Raw genomic sequence first — 15,526 nt, 5'->3', positions numbered from 1 at the left:
TTGTGAGGCTGCTAGAACTCATGAACCACTAAGGCACCTCTTAATCATATCCTTATCTCAAATGTCATGTTTGCTCTCTACTCCTAAATAGATGAGCTGTTAGGAAGTAAAAAAGGTGGTGCTATCTTGAAGAAAGGAAGGGAGCAGCCTGGAAAACCAGGGGAATCTCAACAGTGATAGCGGAGCTGTTTGTGTACTGTGGATCAAAAAGAAAAACATCAGGGCACAACAGCTTTTCGTAACTGCACACGTGTGCCATCTAAGCAACTGGAGCTCACTATCGTCTTTGAACAATTTGACATGAAACCCATTTCTTTACCAAAACATTTTCTTCTAGTTGAATGATTATACTTGTTTGTTATTTTAGGATTGTTCATACATTCTGAGCTCCTAGAGCTGATGTTTCTCATTAAAGAAGAGTGGTTTGGGTTCAGTTTGTTTTTTAAACCAGACTTAGAATTACACTGACATTTAAAACAGAAGGAAAAGATAGTAAACTAGAATATTGACACTACCATTTCTAACACACTCCTCCAAGAAAACATCAATACCTGGACTACTCCTACACTGGAATAAAATAAAAGGGATTTTTTTTTTAAAGCTATTACATAGTATAAGCACTCATAGTGGGGTAGGGGAGACAAGTGCTGAGAAGCTTCACTTGAGCAAAGCTATGCTGCGTATTGATCACAGCTTTGGCTTTATGCTGAGGCTCTGTAGTTGAATTTACTTCCAAATCCAGCAATATCCATTTCTCTGCACCAGGCTGGGCAAATTAGGGCACTGTGGTACACAGCTGATAACTTCTAGACAGAACAGAAAAAGTACAATGCATGAATCTTGTGAAATAAGGTGAATTTCTGTATTTCCTTGTCACGTTATTAAGCTACATTCTTATTGGTTTTATAGGAGAAGCTATGGATGTAACTTCAGACTGGGAGCTTTCAAGGACTGTCCTTAAGCTACCTCTGTTTTTGTCAAGCTAAAAACTGACAGACTTTCTGTCTTGAAGAGTGAAAAAGGAATTGCCCGGTGAATGTTAAAGGGAAAAGTGGTGTTTTTAAAGCTGCCAATATCACCTTTTTCCATTGCAGAAAACTAATTTTAAACTCAATTTCAGAAATAATCATGCCAGTTGTTGTGGATTGGTTTTAACTCAACTTGTTCTCTTTTACCTTTAAAAAGCATTCTCAGGGAATTTCAGCATCAGAAATGTTAGTACCAAGCTAACAAAATTTACTGTACTTCGCAGAAACAGTTTTCCTGTACAGTATGTTTAGAATAATTCCCCAATCCTATTTATAATTCCACCTTGTAGCATTGAAGAGTATAAACACTTTGATGAAGGTTTTAAAAACATGAACTCATACCTTGTATGGCCAAAATAAATGGGTAATATCTAAAATCTGCAAGGAAAGAAGTAAGGCTCTGAATCAACCAGACTGCTGGGCAGGCAGCTCCCTGTGCCTCACTTGTGACTGAAGCCTTGATTTGCATCACGGTAAGAGTTACACCCAGATTTTAATATTAGATACACCCTCCTAGTTCTTCTTACGGATACATAGGAAAAGAGTTCTTTTCTGAATCTCAGTACACAGAATGATTTTCTTAAATATATTGTTCTTTGATTTTGGAAAGGTGTTAAAAATGATTCAAAATTAGCCTCTATAGAGAAGAGCAACTTTAGCAACCGGCTCAGACATAGGTGCGGCATGGAGAGTCTGGGAGAGGAGGGAAAGGACAGCACAGCTCACCCACATGATCCCAGTGCTTAAGCATTGCAGTAAATACTGCTGATGAAGCAGTGAGAGATGGTCTTCCACTTTCCTGTAGCAAATCCCTGTTTTAGCAACTGCAGGCAGAAGGGTCAAATATTTAACTTGGTATTAAACTTAGCAAAATAAACTCAGTTTCTAGTGCACAAAAAGTATTTGTGTAAGTATACTATCCTATCTGTCTGAAAGGTCAGGTATAGCTTAGCAAAGTTTGAAACAGTTGTGCTGGAAGCGTTGAGCAGCAGCGTGCTTGAGTGGATGACCAGGCAGATCATGAATTGTCTACAGCACGGGTTGCAAAAGAGAAAGGTTTGATTAATGTACCCGAACAATTACAATGGAGCAACCCTGGTACAGCTCTCTGTGATCTGATCTTTCCATTGCATCTTCTTTCCAGATGCCACATTGCTCATTTTTGTAAGGCACTATATTAATTTCCAGCTGGGTTTGGGGAAATACTATTTTCTTTACAATTGACAAACAAATTTCAGCAGATTCTCAGCCCGATATAACCTTGACTCAATACAGGCTGAATAATAAACTTTGGATACATATTTCATGCATCATGCTACCGATGTACAAAAGAACTGCAGACTTCTCTGTTGTAGCTTATGAAAACAACTGATTCTTACTGGAATGTATATACGCACCTATATTTCCCCATTTCATGGAGGAAAAAACCTCTCTTCCTTTTTCCCTTTTTCTTTTTTTTTTTCCTCCCAGTATAACAACTCACTGTTAAGACTCATCAGTGTTGTCTTCTCTCTCTCCCTGCCTACTCCAAGCAAAGCTAGTCTCTGCAGGCACTTACCCTGGGATTCTCTCTGTTTGACAATTTTAACTAAATGCAGTTGAAAGGTTATTATTTTTTTCACTTGTTAACACTTTCATTTGCAAAACATATTTTCAAACATTCCTGAAAATATCCATTGTTGCAACGACAAAGTCAACTTTATTTCTTGTAGCAGAACACTTAGCCTAAATTGTCACGAATAACTTAGTTTCTGCTTAGCGCATGTTATTTTTGTATTAGTTTCTGCCATTTTATCTCACAATTGTCAATGGGCCAGTCTGACAGCTGATGTCGCATGAAGAAAGTATGGCCCCCTCTTATCACACCATTGCAATGGTTAGTGCAGGTTTTAAGGTTTGAGATGACTATGGCCTGGCAGTTCTGTAGCTCCTTTCATATACTGGAGCATGCTGGAAATCACTGGTGCCTCTGGGAGTTAAGGTGGGGAAGAAAAATCTCTCTACCAATTTCCACACAGCACCAGGGTTGTATGGGGAAATCGGCAAGCCCCACCACATCGCTTTCCCTACCAGGCCCCATTCCAGGCTGCAGAGTTTCAGACAGTTTTCCTTCTGCTGCAGGTAATAAAGATTACTTTTAAATGATTTCTGTTTCTGACTGTATTTTGCAGAGCAGGATTACCCAAGAATGGATGGATAGACTGTCCATTGTTAGCACGGATAGCACCTGCTCACTGCAGGGAAGAAGGAGGATCCAAGAGATGCAGGAAGAAAGGCAATACAAGAAGAGTAAGAAAGAGTAAGCAGTGTCACACTCCCAAAACCCAAGTGATTTACTGGAGGATTTTACAAACTCATCTGAAAGTTATCTTTTCATTTAAGATGAAACTTCCTGAATTATGGAAATAAAAAGACCTTCCTGAATGTCCCACTAAACACAATGATGCCTGTCTTTCTACCTGAGGAGGAACTTGATCCCTGTTTTCAAGCCTGCATGTTAGGACCCATGGGGCCTCCTGCTCCAGAGGCCACAAGGCTCCCCTCCTACGGATAACGGCCTCGCTGGCCCTGCAGACTGGCTGGGGGATCCCTTCTGCAGGTGTCGTGGCTGCCGAGCTGAGCAGGGGGAAGAGGAGGGCTCCACTGGCCAGCGTACAGGCCCCTTCTCGCCTCTCGGCATTGTGGAAATGAGAATTAGGCCGAGCTGTACCTCAGAGGGATGATGGAAATCACATTCTCTGTACAAAGCATGAATAAATTTAGGGACAGCACCAGTATTTCTGATAGCATCTGGCAATTCCCTCAGAACAACTGTTCCAGATATAGAGGTGAGCTTTTTAATTAATCTAGCTTTCCCTAGTTTCTTTTTCCCCAACAGATGCTACCCGGCCTGGTGGCTGCCCTTCCTCCCTCAGCTCTCTTAAACCCTGCTTCCTTTCCCGCCGGCCTCCCTGTTCCCAGGCGGGCGGCCCACCTACCCACCCCCTGCCGCCGCCTCCTTCCCCTGGCGCCGGGCCCGGCGGAGCGATGGCCACAGCCAGCGGGGGAGGGGGCCGGCAGCCGGCGGGGCAAGGGAAAAGAAAAGGCTGAAGGGGCCGGGGCGGAGCGCAAGTGCCGCACATCGCAGCGCACAGGGTCGCAGCGTCGGGCCGGGCCGCCCGCCGGTGGCCTCGCAGCCCGGGGCGACGGGAGGGGGAGGCGGGGCTCGGCCGTCGCCCAGGCGGCCGCCGTTACCCCACGCGCTCCCCGCGCGTGCGGCGGGGGGGTGGGGGGGGTGGGAGGCGGGGCAGCCGGCGCGCGGCGCGGGACACGCGCTCCCGCTTAGCGAGGAGGTGGCGGCCCCCTCCGCCCGCACCGCGCGCGGCCCGGCGCCCCCCCCCCCCACGCCATCCCACGCCCCACCCTGGGGGCGGGGGCAGTGGAGACCCCGCCCCCGAGCCCCCCTCCCCCCCCGGCGCCCATTGGCGCGCGCCGCATCCCGTTAGCACTCGGGGCCCGGTCTCGCGATGTTCGGCCGCCGCCGCCGCCATATTGTGACACTATTTTGATTTGGAGCGCAGCGAGCGGGGGGAGGGGGGGCCGGGAGCGACGCGCAGCCGGAGCGGTTCCAGCTGAGGACGGGAGCGGCGCCGCAGGCACCCACCCACCGTACCCACCCACCCCCGGCCTCCCCGCTTCTCCCGCCCGCGGCGGCAGCACGGACCCCCCCCCTTCCCTTCCTCCTCCTCCTCCTCCTCCCCCCTCCGAGCGGAACGGCGGCGGCGGGAGGCTGCGGAGCGGGTCGGGTCGGCGGGGTCCCCCCTGCCGGGCGAAGGCGGCGGCGGCGCTGGTGGCGGCGGTAGTGGCGGCGGCTGCCGTGGTGGGGGAGGCGGAGGAGGAGGAGGAGGCGGAGGAGGAGGAGGAGGAGAAGCAGCAGCAGCAGCAGCAGCAGCAGCAACAGGGTAAGGCTGACCCCGCCGAGGCGGGCCTGGTGGCAGCTCCCCGGGCTGGCTTCCTGGCGGGGCTGGTCCCATCTCCGGGGGGCTGCAGGGGGAGGCGCGGGGGGACCGGCCCGGCCCGGTCCGCAGGCCTAAGAGGGGCAGGGGGCCCTCTCCTCGCCCCGGGCTCTGCTCAGAGAAGGCCCATGCGCCGGGAGGGAGCACCCTCCGGCACCCCGCTCATCCCGGCGTGGTGGGGCGGGGTGGTGGTGGGAGTCAGCCTCCCCGGCGGGGAGGGGAGAGGAGGGCAGGGCAGGGACGGGAAGCCACCGCGCAGCGGGGCGTCCGGCGAGAAATGGAAACTTATTTTCCCTCGCCAGTCGCTGAAGCTTCCCCCGCGCGGGGAGGGACCCGGCGGGCCCGCGTGTCAGGGGGCGCGGGGCGGTGTGCGTGGCGGCGCCCCCGGCCTGCCCCGCGGCGGGGGGCTGCAGCGGCCCGGGGAGGAGCGGAAGCAGCCTGGCAGCGGCTGGCCTGGCTGGGGGGGAGGGAGGGAGGGAGGGGAGGGGGGCTGGCCTGGCGCCTAGCAGGTGACAGGTGTGAGTGCGCTGGGCGAGACTCCGCCATTTGAGGATGAGTAACAGAGTGTCAGAGGTGCGATTTTTTGGTGCCTGGTGTCTTTGCGGGGGCTGGCTGGGCTGGATTCCATATATAGTATATTTGGGAACGTTAGTTTCCATTATTCGAGTCAGTTTAATTGTTGAGTAGAAATTCTTGAAATGGTTCTGATAAGAAGGATTTTGAAGAGAGGAGATGCATACAGCTTTTTTTTTTTTTCCTTCTCTTTTTCTGTTTTGTCCCTCTGAGAGAGCTGGGAACGCTGTGCGGAGGTGTGTAGTACTTTATCTCATTCATTGAAAGGCTTCTATTAAGTCTGAATGCTCTGTCCGGTTAGATATAGCAAAGCCTTCAGGGCAGGGACCTTGTGTTCTTTGTGCTGTACCTGGTAGCTCAGCAGACCCTGGTTTGTGCCCAAGACCTGTATTAGTGATAGTAAGTACATACTTAAAAAAGGAATTCCAAAGGAATGTGTCTTAGCAAGCAGTAGATCTCAGGTGTGGTTTTTTTTAGTCCTCATAAGTTTTGGGTAGTTGATATAGACTGAATAAAGCAGTTTCTGAAGTTCAACTGTAGAACGCTCAAAATGGTGTTGCATATAATTTTCAGTACTCTGACTTATGTAGGCGTTTAAAAGACATACATTTAATACAGAGCCATTCTCTTAGACTATTCAAATCGTTTTGTATCATAACTTTAGCTACCAAAATGGTGCTGCACATGCACTACAGCAAGGAGGGCTAGCGACTCTATAACAATAGCACTATATTCATGATTGGCCACAATTTGCTGAAATCAGGAATAATTTTCAGCTTAGTTAATGATTTACCAGATAACCAGGCATTTCCATTTCATACACATATTTCAACTATTTGTTCTTCATCTGTATTACTGTAATTGGGTTTTGTCAAACCTCAGAATTTTGATGTCTGCTTTTGGCAAGAGGGAAGTTCCACTGACAAATTAGGAGACATGTCATCAGCTTCAGTAAGTTCTGCACTTCAATTTAAAGAAAGTTTCAGTCACTTCTGGCTGTTATCCCTATGTTAAACTTATGGAGGCTTGTCTGTAGGTAATAGTTTGGCTAGGCTGACTCTCGATTTCTTTTAAAGACTGGGAAGACCTGGGTGGTTTTTCTCATGTTGCTTCACAGGAGAATCTGCAAAAGGTAAAAGAAGGCTGTCAGAGGAGATACTCAGTTTCGATCATCCCCGTTTTGTTTCTGAGAGATGTTTGATAAAGCATCATTCCTATCATTACATGTGGGGGCAGTGCCATCTTCTTGCTGTTATCCTTGCCTACACCAGCTTTCAAAGACTTTGTGAAATGTAAACCAATGTACTTCGCAACATCAAGAGAAGTCAAAGAGTTCTTCTCTCTTCCTTTAAATTTGCTGATATAAAAATAGAATTCTTGAAAATGGGCATTCTTCCTATGACACGTCTTGTTAGAAACTTCTGTTTTCCAGCAGTGACAGGATGGAAGAAGACGGTAGTTTTTCTCACTGTAGCATTGCTTTGAAGGCTGAAGTCCTGTGTTGTGTTGTAATCGTCTTTGGCTTTATAGATAACTGATATACTTTTCAAGCTTTGTAGAATTACATCTGTCATCTGTTGAAGAGATTATTCTCAGCAAACATATATATATATTATTATTTTTTTGCTAGGCAGATTAAAGAGCTTTTGGCAAACTATTTCTTTATGAGAGTATACTTTGAAGCATAAAACTAGATTGCTCTTCATCATATTGCAAGTGCCACCTCCTTATCATGATTTCCATGGCTGGAAACATTGGAAGAAATTAGTTGGTCAGATGTGACCTCAAGTTTATGAAATGAATGTAAATTTAGGACTGAGGGATCGGGCTGATCTTTTCTGAACTGCTGCAAGCGGAATGCTGAACGATGTTGCTGTTGGTGCTTTTACAGGAAATAGAACAAAAATTCCAGTGATTCAGAACTGGATTTTTTTAAAGCTATACTCAAAACTCAAATATTTAAAAGATTGAAATGAAAGTTAACTTTTTTCCCCACTAATGTATACAGTGATTCAGGTTGGATTTTTTTTTCCCCTCTTTAATTGCATAGTAGATTATCTTAGCTGGAAGAGTATACACTTTCAAACAGGAGAAATGCTGGTGGATGTTCTAAAATATCTTGAGCCCTGCTTAGCAAACTGATCTGGATTGGATTCCAGATGCAACTGTGAGAGCAAGAAAGCTGTCCGATTCATAATTGGATAATATTTTTTGTAAAGTCTTAATTGTAGTCAGGTTTCAGTATAATAGTTGTTTCAGTTTCACCCTGTCTTGAGAATGCTTACCAAAAAATCACTGTCATGATATTAATGCTGTCCCTGGCAAAAGTTTTTGTAGACCTTTTTCCTAATTATAGTGAAATTAGCAACTTATTTTTATTGAACTGATCAGCAGGCTCACCTCTTATGCAAGAATGTATTCCAAATAGTGTACAGATGTTTATTGATTTCTTTCTAGCTTTGTGTTACGCTACCTTTGAATTTTGGTGTTCTTTAATCGGTAGCAATCGGTTTCTAGTGAAACCAAGTGAAATAGCTTGACATAATTAAAAGATCTGTGTTGTCTGTATACGATATCCTGATATTCATGGAACATGTCTGTTGAATGAACAGCATTGCTCAGGATGTTCTTGTTGCCATAGGTGCAGTTAAAATATAGTTAAATAGTTAATATTTTTAGAATGTGTTAGATTTTTTTCTTTTGGTGGCAAGAAGTTAAGCATAACTTATAGTAATGTGCTAAATTAATTTTTAAGTTAGTATCTGGCCATAGAATTTTACAAGAAAAGATTATTTTGTTTAAAATATGCATTACATTCTTAGAAAAATGCTGTGTGTAATCAATTTTTTTAGCGATATGGAAAATGTATAGCTCTTTCCTATTCTGAACATAGATCAAATTTCACTGTCTTTAATGATGAGCAGTTTAAAACTCATTCAGATCCTGGTTGTACTATGAGCAGAATTTAATTTTTCCATTGTTTAAAAATCAGTGTTTCAGAATGGATGTAAAAGTTGGGCTCCCTTTAGTGTTTAGAAAAGCATTAACTTAGGAGCACACAGTGGTAGAAAAAACCCGTACATTTCTGTAGGTTGCATATACGAGTTTTTGAAAAATAAAACCACCCCACCCCCGAACAACCAAAGCTGCACCTATTAGTCATTATATTGTTAGGCTTGCTAGAGTTTACCAAAACCAGGACAAAGTTGCTATATATGCTCAATACTTTGATTTTCTTAAGTTAGATAAACACTCAGATACTAAGTATCTAAAGCTTGTTCCAGAATTAATCAGATCTGGTGCAATGTGCCTGCTGGCTGGTTGGTCTGCTGGGGCTGCCAGTGGAGAAGGCAGAATTCCACCTGCTTTTCCCGTCACTGAAGGCATGAATTTGAGTTTCTTTTTTCTACAAAGCTGCCACTTCTCACAAAATTTGTAGAAGCTTTTTTGCTTTGAGACTTTTATACCTCCTTTAAAACAGCATTTGAAATGGTTGAAGGATGCAAATACTTACTGAAAGGACAAATAGAATGTGAAAATGCAGTAAGAAACCTCAGTTAATTAGACATGCTAGAAAATAATTTTTTGCAATTTGGGAGTTCAGAATCAACTGCTCTCATATGGATAAGATGTGGAGACGCATCTATTTGCTGTGGGTTTTTTAAAGAAATAGAGTTGCTGTTGGTTTTTATGTTTGTGCAATGTATAAACCATCTTTAATTCACCTTTCTAAAGGCACAAATCTCGAGCAACTATGGTTTCTTTAATCCCGTATCCCAATACATTTTGAGCTCATCAGCTAATTTCAGTAAAAAAATTAGCCAAGGGGCAAGATGTCAAAGATTTTACATTTTAATAATGTTTAACAAACTTTGTTAAAATTGATGGCTTCATTGAATAAGATCATCTCTTTAGGGGAAAGTTTTGCATGTATTTAGCAGTAACCTGTATTTAGCCTGCCAGTTGGCCAGCAAACAGTTGTCTGCGGGGTAAGAACTAGATATGAAGTGCAGTACTCTATTCTTCAGTCAGTAGTTAGAGGACATGAGAGGTTAAGTATATTGTGGCTAGTGCTTGGAAGAGAGGGGGTAAGATAATAGGCATCTGGGATAGAAGTGGAATGTGACTACTTGGAACACAGGGGCAATGGCTGAGACAGAATGCAAATCTATGGGAACTGGGGCTTTGTTAGTTCTGCTGTTTATGGGACAGTGCCTTTAAGAGGAGGGTTAGCAGCAGTTGTCAGTTTTGGTTTACTAAACAAAAATCACAGTTACAATAGGTTCTTAAGAAGATGGAGACTGAAAATTTTTTAAAAAAAAAAAGAAGGAACAAAATGGGGAAAAAAGGGTGAGATGTAAGGTAGCTGAGCAGAGTGCTGGGCTGCTAAGACTGTGTTAACAGTGGCGTGCTTTTGACTACAGTGATAGAAACTCTTAGGGTGAGGTGGCTGTTAGACGTTTGCTGATACTGTTGCTTCCATGCACGCAGAGCCTCTGCGCCTGTCTATGTGTTTGTATGGGTCTGATTCAACACATGATTGCCCTAACACCTAGACTGACGCGGTGCGTGTACCAGCATGGAACAAGAATGTGCACGCGTAAGGGAGGAGTTACTTAAGCTGCACAAGAAATACATGTTATTCTCAAAATACGTTATCGAAGCAGCATTTTGTTGCATCTTACATAGTTCTGGTTTCTTTAGGTAACGTGACTTAGAAGTTTGTCTCATGCTAATATATAATTCAGTCATGTCTCTGTGGGCTGTCGCATACAATGGTATATTGAAGGTACTGCCAAGTCTAACAGATTTATCTGTGAAGATGAGCCATAGTAGTATCAAATTGTTTTAACAAGCCTGAAATTATTTGCTTTTTGTTAAAGATTTATTACAGACTAAAGATTTTGTGTAGTTCATTGAATCTTGAAATAATTATTTATCTGGTATACCTCTATTTTGTAGATAATGCTAGTAGAAATGGATCAGAAATCACTGGCAGACATGTGAAACACTCTTAACAGCAAACTTTTAGTATTATTTGCTGCAGCATATCTTTATTGTTCAAGACAATGCTTTGCTGTTACCAGGGATTTTCATAGGCGACTTATAGAAAGATCAAGCATAAATATGTTTAGGGAGTAATTATTAGGAAAATTCTTAGAGGCTGTCAAAGCTAAGGCTTTAGAATGCATTTTTCAAAGGAAATTGCATTGTATGTTTGTAAAAATATCATTTGTTGCTCTATCTGTTTATCAATATGTTCTCAGAATGTCTTTTTCAGCAGGGTAAACTAACTGTGGAAAAAAATAAAATACAGTAAGTCTCAGAATCTTACCACCCTGCAAGACATTAGTACTTGTTACTGATCTGATGCCTCAGAAGCTATGACTAATATGTATATCCAGATAAATCATCTGCTTTCCTCAAGCTGTTTGGGGGCGGCTGGAAATCAGTTTCTACTTTCCACTGAAGGTTAGAAATGCAGAGAAGTCTTTCCGCATGTAAGTCCTAAGCCTGATTTTCCCCCCCAGGTGAAAAAAATATGAATGGTTTTGCCTAAAAGGGGGAGGGGGGGGAAGTACACACTTCAAAAAATGAAGTTGTACAGTGTGGCATGTAGTTGTATCTTTTGATAATTCATGTTGTGTTTAAACCCTTAAGAAAAGTCTCTACCTCCTGTGTCCATACTATGCTATGTATCTCTTTTTACAGTACTCTTCTGTCTTTTTATAGCAGTCATATTTCTTCTGTTTATTTTTTCTTGACTCTTTAAGTCTGTACCATGTGGAATTTTATCTACTCCAACCACCTTTTTACTGACATTCTATCGTGTTGCAGGTAAGCTAGAAAAGAGGAGATCTGTTCATTCATATGCTTTCTTCGCTTTCCCTTTCCCTTGCCTAGGTATTATATGATCTATATTTTATAACTGAAATATTAGTGCCCTCTTGTTTATACTTCTCTTTGGCATTCTTTTTTTTCCTAATCTTTCCTCTTGGAAACTTCTTCCTTCTTAAGAGACAAGTTCAGCACTTGTCATTTCTTTCTCGTTCTCTTTCCTCTTCGGGGTATCAGTTGCTAAGTTTGCCCTTGCTCCATTTAGGCTTTCCTGAGAGAATGAGAGAAAAAGAAAGTGTCATGAGTTCTGTACTTGGATTTCTTTTAATTCATTCAACTGGTTCTAACTGCTACTTTCCATTTGTCAAATAAACATTTGGGTTTTTTCAAAGGGAATAGTAGATTATCTTTCTTGGAGAGCCTTCTTTAATCTAACAGGTTTAAGCCTGGGAACAGGGAATCTCCAGGGGCTCAGCAAAAGTATGCTTAAAAAGGCATTTTAGGTTGATAAGTACAAAGCAATATATTTCACATTGGCTTATGAAGTGGCTTCAGATAAAAAATGTCTTGTTCCCTTTTTTAAAAATATTGGTCTTGTCTTTGGTAAATGGGGATAAGAATTTGTATGTGTGTCTCAAACTGTGTATTTTAAACTGTCTTGCTGGAATAATTGCCAATACCAGATTATTGTATTTTATTTATGTTTTGGTATTGGCTAGAGAGCTTGACTTGGATTAGGTCCTTTTGTGCAAGGCACTGTATAAATATTTATTAAATAAGTCAGTCCCAGAAGAGTTTGCAGTCCCATGAATAATAAAGTTTGTTTACCAAGATGCATATATTGGATTAGACAAAGACAGTTAGTGAAGTATTTGTGTTATCTTTCATCTCTTTTGCCTGTTAAACCATGTTACGCCATTTTAAACCGTGCCAATCTTAAAAAATGAATTAACTGTCTTTAATACCTGTAATTCATTTAGCTGTTTTGACACATGACTTTTAAGATTTGTTTGAACAATTCATACAAGAATTATGAAATTACTTGAGTTAGACCCTCACCAGCTTGTATTCATTGGTAGCTGCTTAGGGTGGAGGTAAATGTATCAAAGGTGGGAATTCTGTGGAAGGTTGTGACAGTGGATGGCATCTATGATACTTACACTTAGGACTTCAGTCATAATGAGAACATTTTTTTGTAAAATCAGTTGAATACATGGAGAAATTTGGCCACTAGCAAATATTTTAAGCAATATAACTTACTTTGTTGTGTTATCTGAGTTAGGACTTAGCTATGTGTAAAAGGGGTTGCTGAAGAATTAGTTCCTACTCTTCTACAAGAAGCACATTTTGATCTTTCTTTCTCAGGCCTAAAGAAGTGTAACACTTTTTGGATTCCTTTTCCACCGTATCTGGTGAAGGAGAAAAAAATAAATTGTAAGCAGCAGGAGAGAACTGTCGTTCAGATTGTGGAAATTTCTGTTCTCTCCAACCTCTTGTTTCTAGCAGGTGATGTGTTAAGAAGTAAGGTTCAGAGAAAATACCCGTTATTTGTTTCTTCTTTTCCCCTGCACGGGGTTGAAAACCCCTGTGGTTTCCAGACTGAAAGGAAAATATCAGTTCCAGCAGTGCTTTCATACACATAGTGCAGAGGGGGGAAAAAAAAACAAACCCAGCAAACAAAACAATATGATAATCTGTTATCTTCACTCTTCTGATGGTGTAGGTCTTGTCAAAGCTGTGAATGGTACCAACATGGCTGCATCATTTTGGATTTGTGAAAGCGTCATCCTTCCATAATGTAGCTGTATGCATGTAGAGATTGCTAGTGTAGCTGCAGTTGCACGTGCAAAATGGTGCTATTTTTCTGGAAGAGCTTTAACCTTGACCTGGATGAGTAGTTTTGTTTTATTGATACAAAGTATGCCTTTGCAGCCAAGAAAGGGATGCTTTACCTCTTTGGTCAGTATTTCTGTGTAAATTGAATACTTCTGGAGTAATATAACAAAACAGCTTTGAGATAGCAGGTTTAAAGCAAAAAATGGAAGAACACAAGCATTTGTGAGCATCAGGGGCAAGTCTGATAGTTTGCTGTGACTGAACAGGGACAATTTCATTAACTGGTGCAAGTAGCTGGTCTCTCGTACTTGTCTCATCTGTCTGTAAGCCAGGTCAGTCTATGTACTGGGGGTTAGAAAACTAACCAGCAAAAGTTGATTGCTATCTCATGGAGTGAGACTAACCCCTGGATGCTGAGGAGCTGTTAGATCAGTAGTTTCTTTTAACTTCACACTGAGGAGGATGTTTTGCACTACAGCAGTGACAGTGTATGGATTTGCCATCCTTTCCCCTTAGGTCACTGATGTGGTTTATAGTATGATCCCACAAATAGGCTTTTCTGCACAACTGAGGTATGGCAAAGAAGTAGAAGAAGAGGTAAGAGTTTATAAAGCTGGTATTGTTGATGGGGGAAAGCCTCTCATGAAACTGTAGACCTAAAAGCAGTGCTACAATAGACAAGCAGGAAGATCAGTTCAGGAATTCGTCTCTGCCCATCTGTGGCACTGCAGCTGTTTACAGGGTCACTGACTGAATCGCTGAAATGATGCAAATTACAAGCTAGTCCTTCAAAAAGTAGGGCAGGAACTAGTTGAACTGACTTCACCACAGAACCCAGATATGTGGACTCTGCCGCTGTGTGACATCTTCACCAGTGGCCTGCCTGGGTGAAAGATGGTAACAGTAATCCTTCTCCTGTTTTCTGGAGATAATCAAGGAGTCTTAAATGCTTCCAGCAGGCATGTTTTAATTAGTGAACTTTAGGTGATGGTGCCTGTAAGAATTCTAGCAGTCTTCTCTTTGTCAGTAAGAATGGCTAGGTTTTTCTAAGATGTTTAGTCTTTCAATGTTGTAGTCCAGTTTTGCAGTGGAGTAGGAAATTCAAGTCCCATTGAAACTGGTGAAAGTGTGGCTAATAGATAAGTATAACTGCAATGAGGTATGTAAACTCTGGAAAGAGAGAAAGATGGAGAGAATCATTTAGAAAAGAGGTGCAGCACTTGTTGATGCTTGAGGAAAGACATGGTTAAAATGGGATAACAAACCAGATGTTTGTAAAGATACTCCCATTTCACCAGTGTACTACAGGGGAGTATTATTTGAGCTGGCCTAGAGTTAGAGCCTTTTGTAACCTTTAATGGTTATGAGAGGAACCTGGTGAATCTATTAAATTATAATCTGCTATTCAGCCATGTTAGTGAACATAAATCTTCATTTAAAGATGAGTAAATTAAAATTAATGTGTAGGTTTAAATTGCAGATTTTGGATGGACTTTGGAACATAACAGTAGTTGCCAGTCTGGCCTGCATGTTCAGATTTTAGGTTGGCAGATACAACTTTTTCAAGTTAAAGCTTAGTATAATTGTCCATCTGTGTACAAAATGCTGTACAAAACACAAGTGTTTAAGCCTTATCTAGTTGCTGAAGTTTGACATTGCTTCTTTCTTGTTTCTTGGTTGTGTTTATATTGGTTTTGCTTAACTTTTTTGTGGATTTTAGTTTCGAGTAAATTCTCTGTGACAGAGTATCTTAAAGTCAAAGTACCACCTAATGGTGTTAGCAGAGTTGATGGAGCTACAGGCTTCCTTCCTGTTGAAGCTAGCCAAAAGAACAGGCCAAACTGTAGCTTGTGTTTCTTCAGTGTAGAGCCAATGGCAACTCTCCGGAATGTTTTTTCCACTCCCCATCAATGAGTGGGGAAATTCTTGCCAACGCAAATGAGATCTTGAGACCTGCAACTTGACTCAATATAATAAAGTTCATACTGAAAAAAAAAATACTTCAGCTAGAAAAATATCCAGAGTTATACTAGTATGAGATTTTGTTAATTAAAAAACAGTTGTCTTCTGATTTGAAGTTTTTATGAGACTTACAGCAGAACAGTATTTTAGCTTTGTCTGTGTGACTTCAAGCTGCTGCCTGTTTGTGATAAGGGCAAGTCATCACCTTGCACTGTCATGTCAATTAATGTTGCAGAATGCCTACAGTGACTGCTCAGACTGTCAGAATTCACTGATTTCAAAAGCACTTTCTCA

The 15,526-nt window shown here is 42.3% G+C and overlaps 1 protein-coding gene across 2 annotated transcripts in view; it reads left to right on the top strand.

The window, feature by feature from the left end:
- The first annotated feature begins 4,527 nt into the window (after positions 1-4,527).
- The window catches only part of TAB2 (TGF-beta activated kinase 1 (MAP3K7) binding protein 2), a 69,134-nt gene continuing 58,135 nt past the window's right edge, over positions 4,528-15,526 (top strand). Inside the window, exon 1 of one of the 2 annotated variants that reach the window (XM_075748439.1) lies at positions 4,528-4,969. The gene's annotated coding sequence lies outside the window, so the exon portion shown is untranslated. Of the gene's footprint in view, positions 4,970-5,530; positions 5,597-15,526 lie in introns of those variants that run through there. The other variant, XM_075748440.1, reaches the window with a different exon arrangement.

This window comes from Balearica regulorum, chromosome 3, assembly GCF_011004875.1.
Source record: "Balearica regulorum gibbericeps isolate bBalReg1 chromosome 3, bBalReg1.pri, whole genome shotgun sequence".
In the NCBI taxonomy this organism is placed as follows: Eukaryota; Metazoa; Chordata; class Aves; order Gruiformes; family Gruidae; genus Balearica; species Balearica regulorum.
The sequence above is the reverse complement of the archived record's forward strand: the minus strand, read 5'-3'. Positions and strand labels throughout refer to the sequence as shown.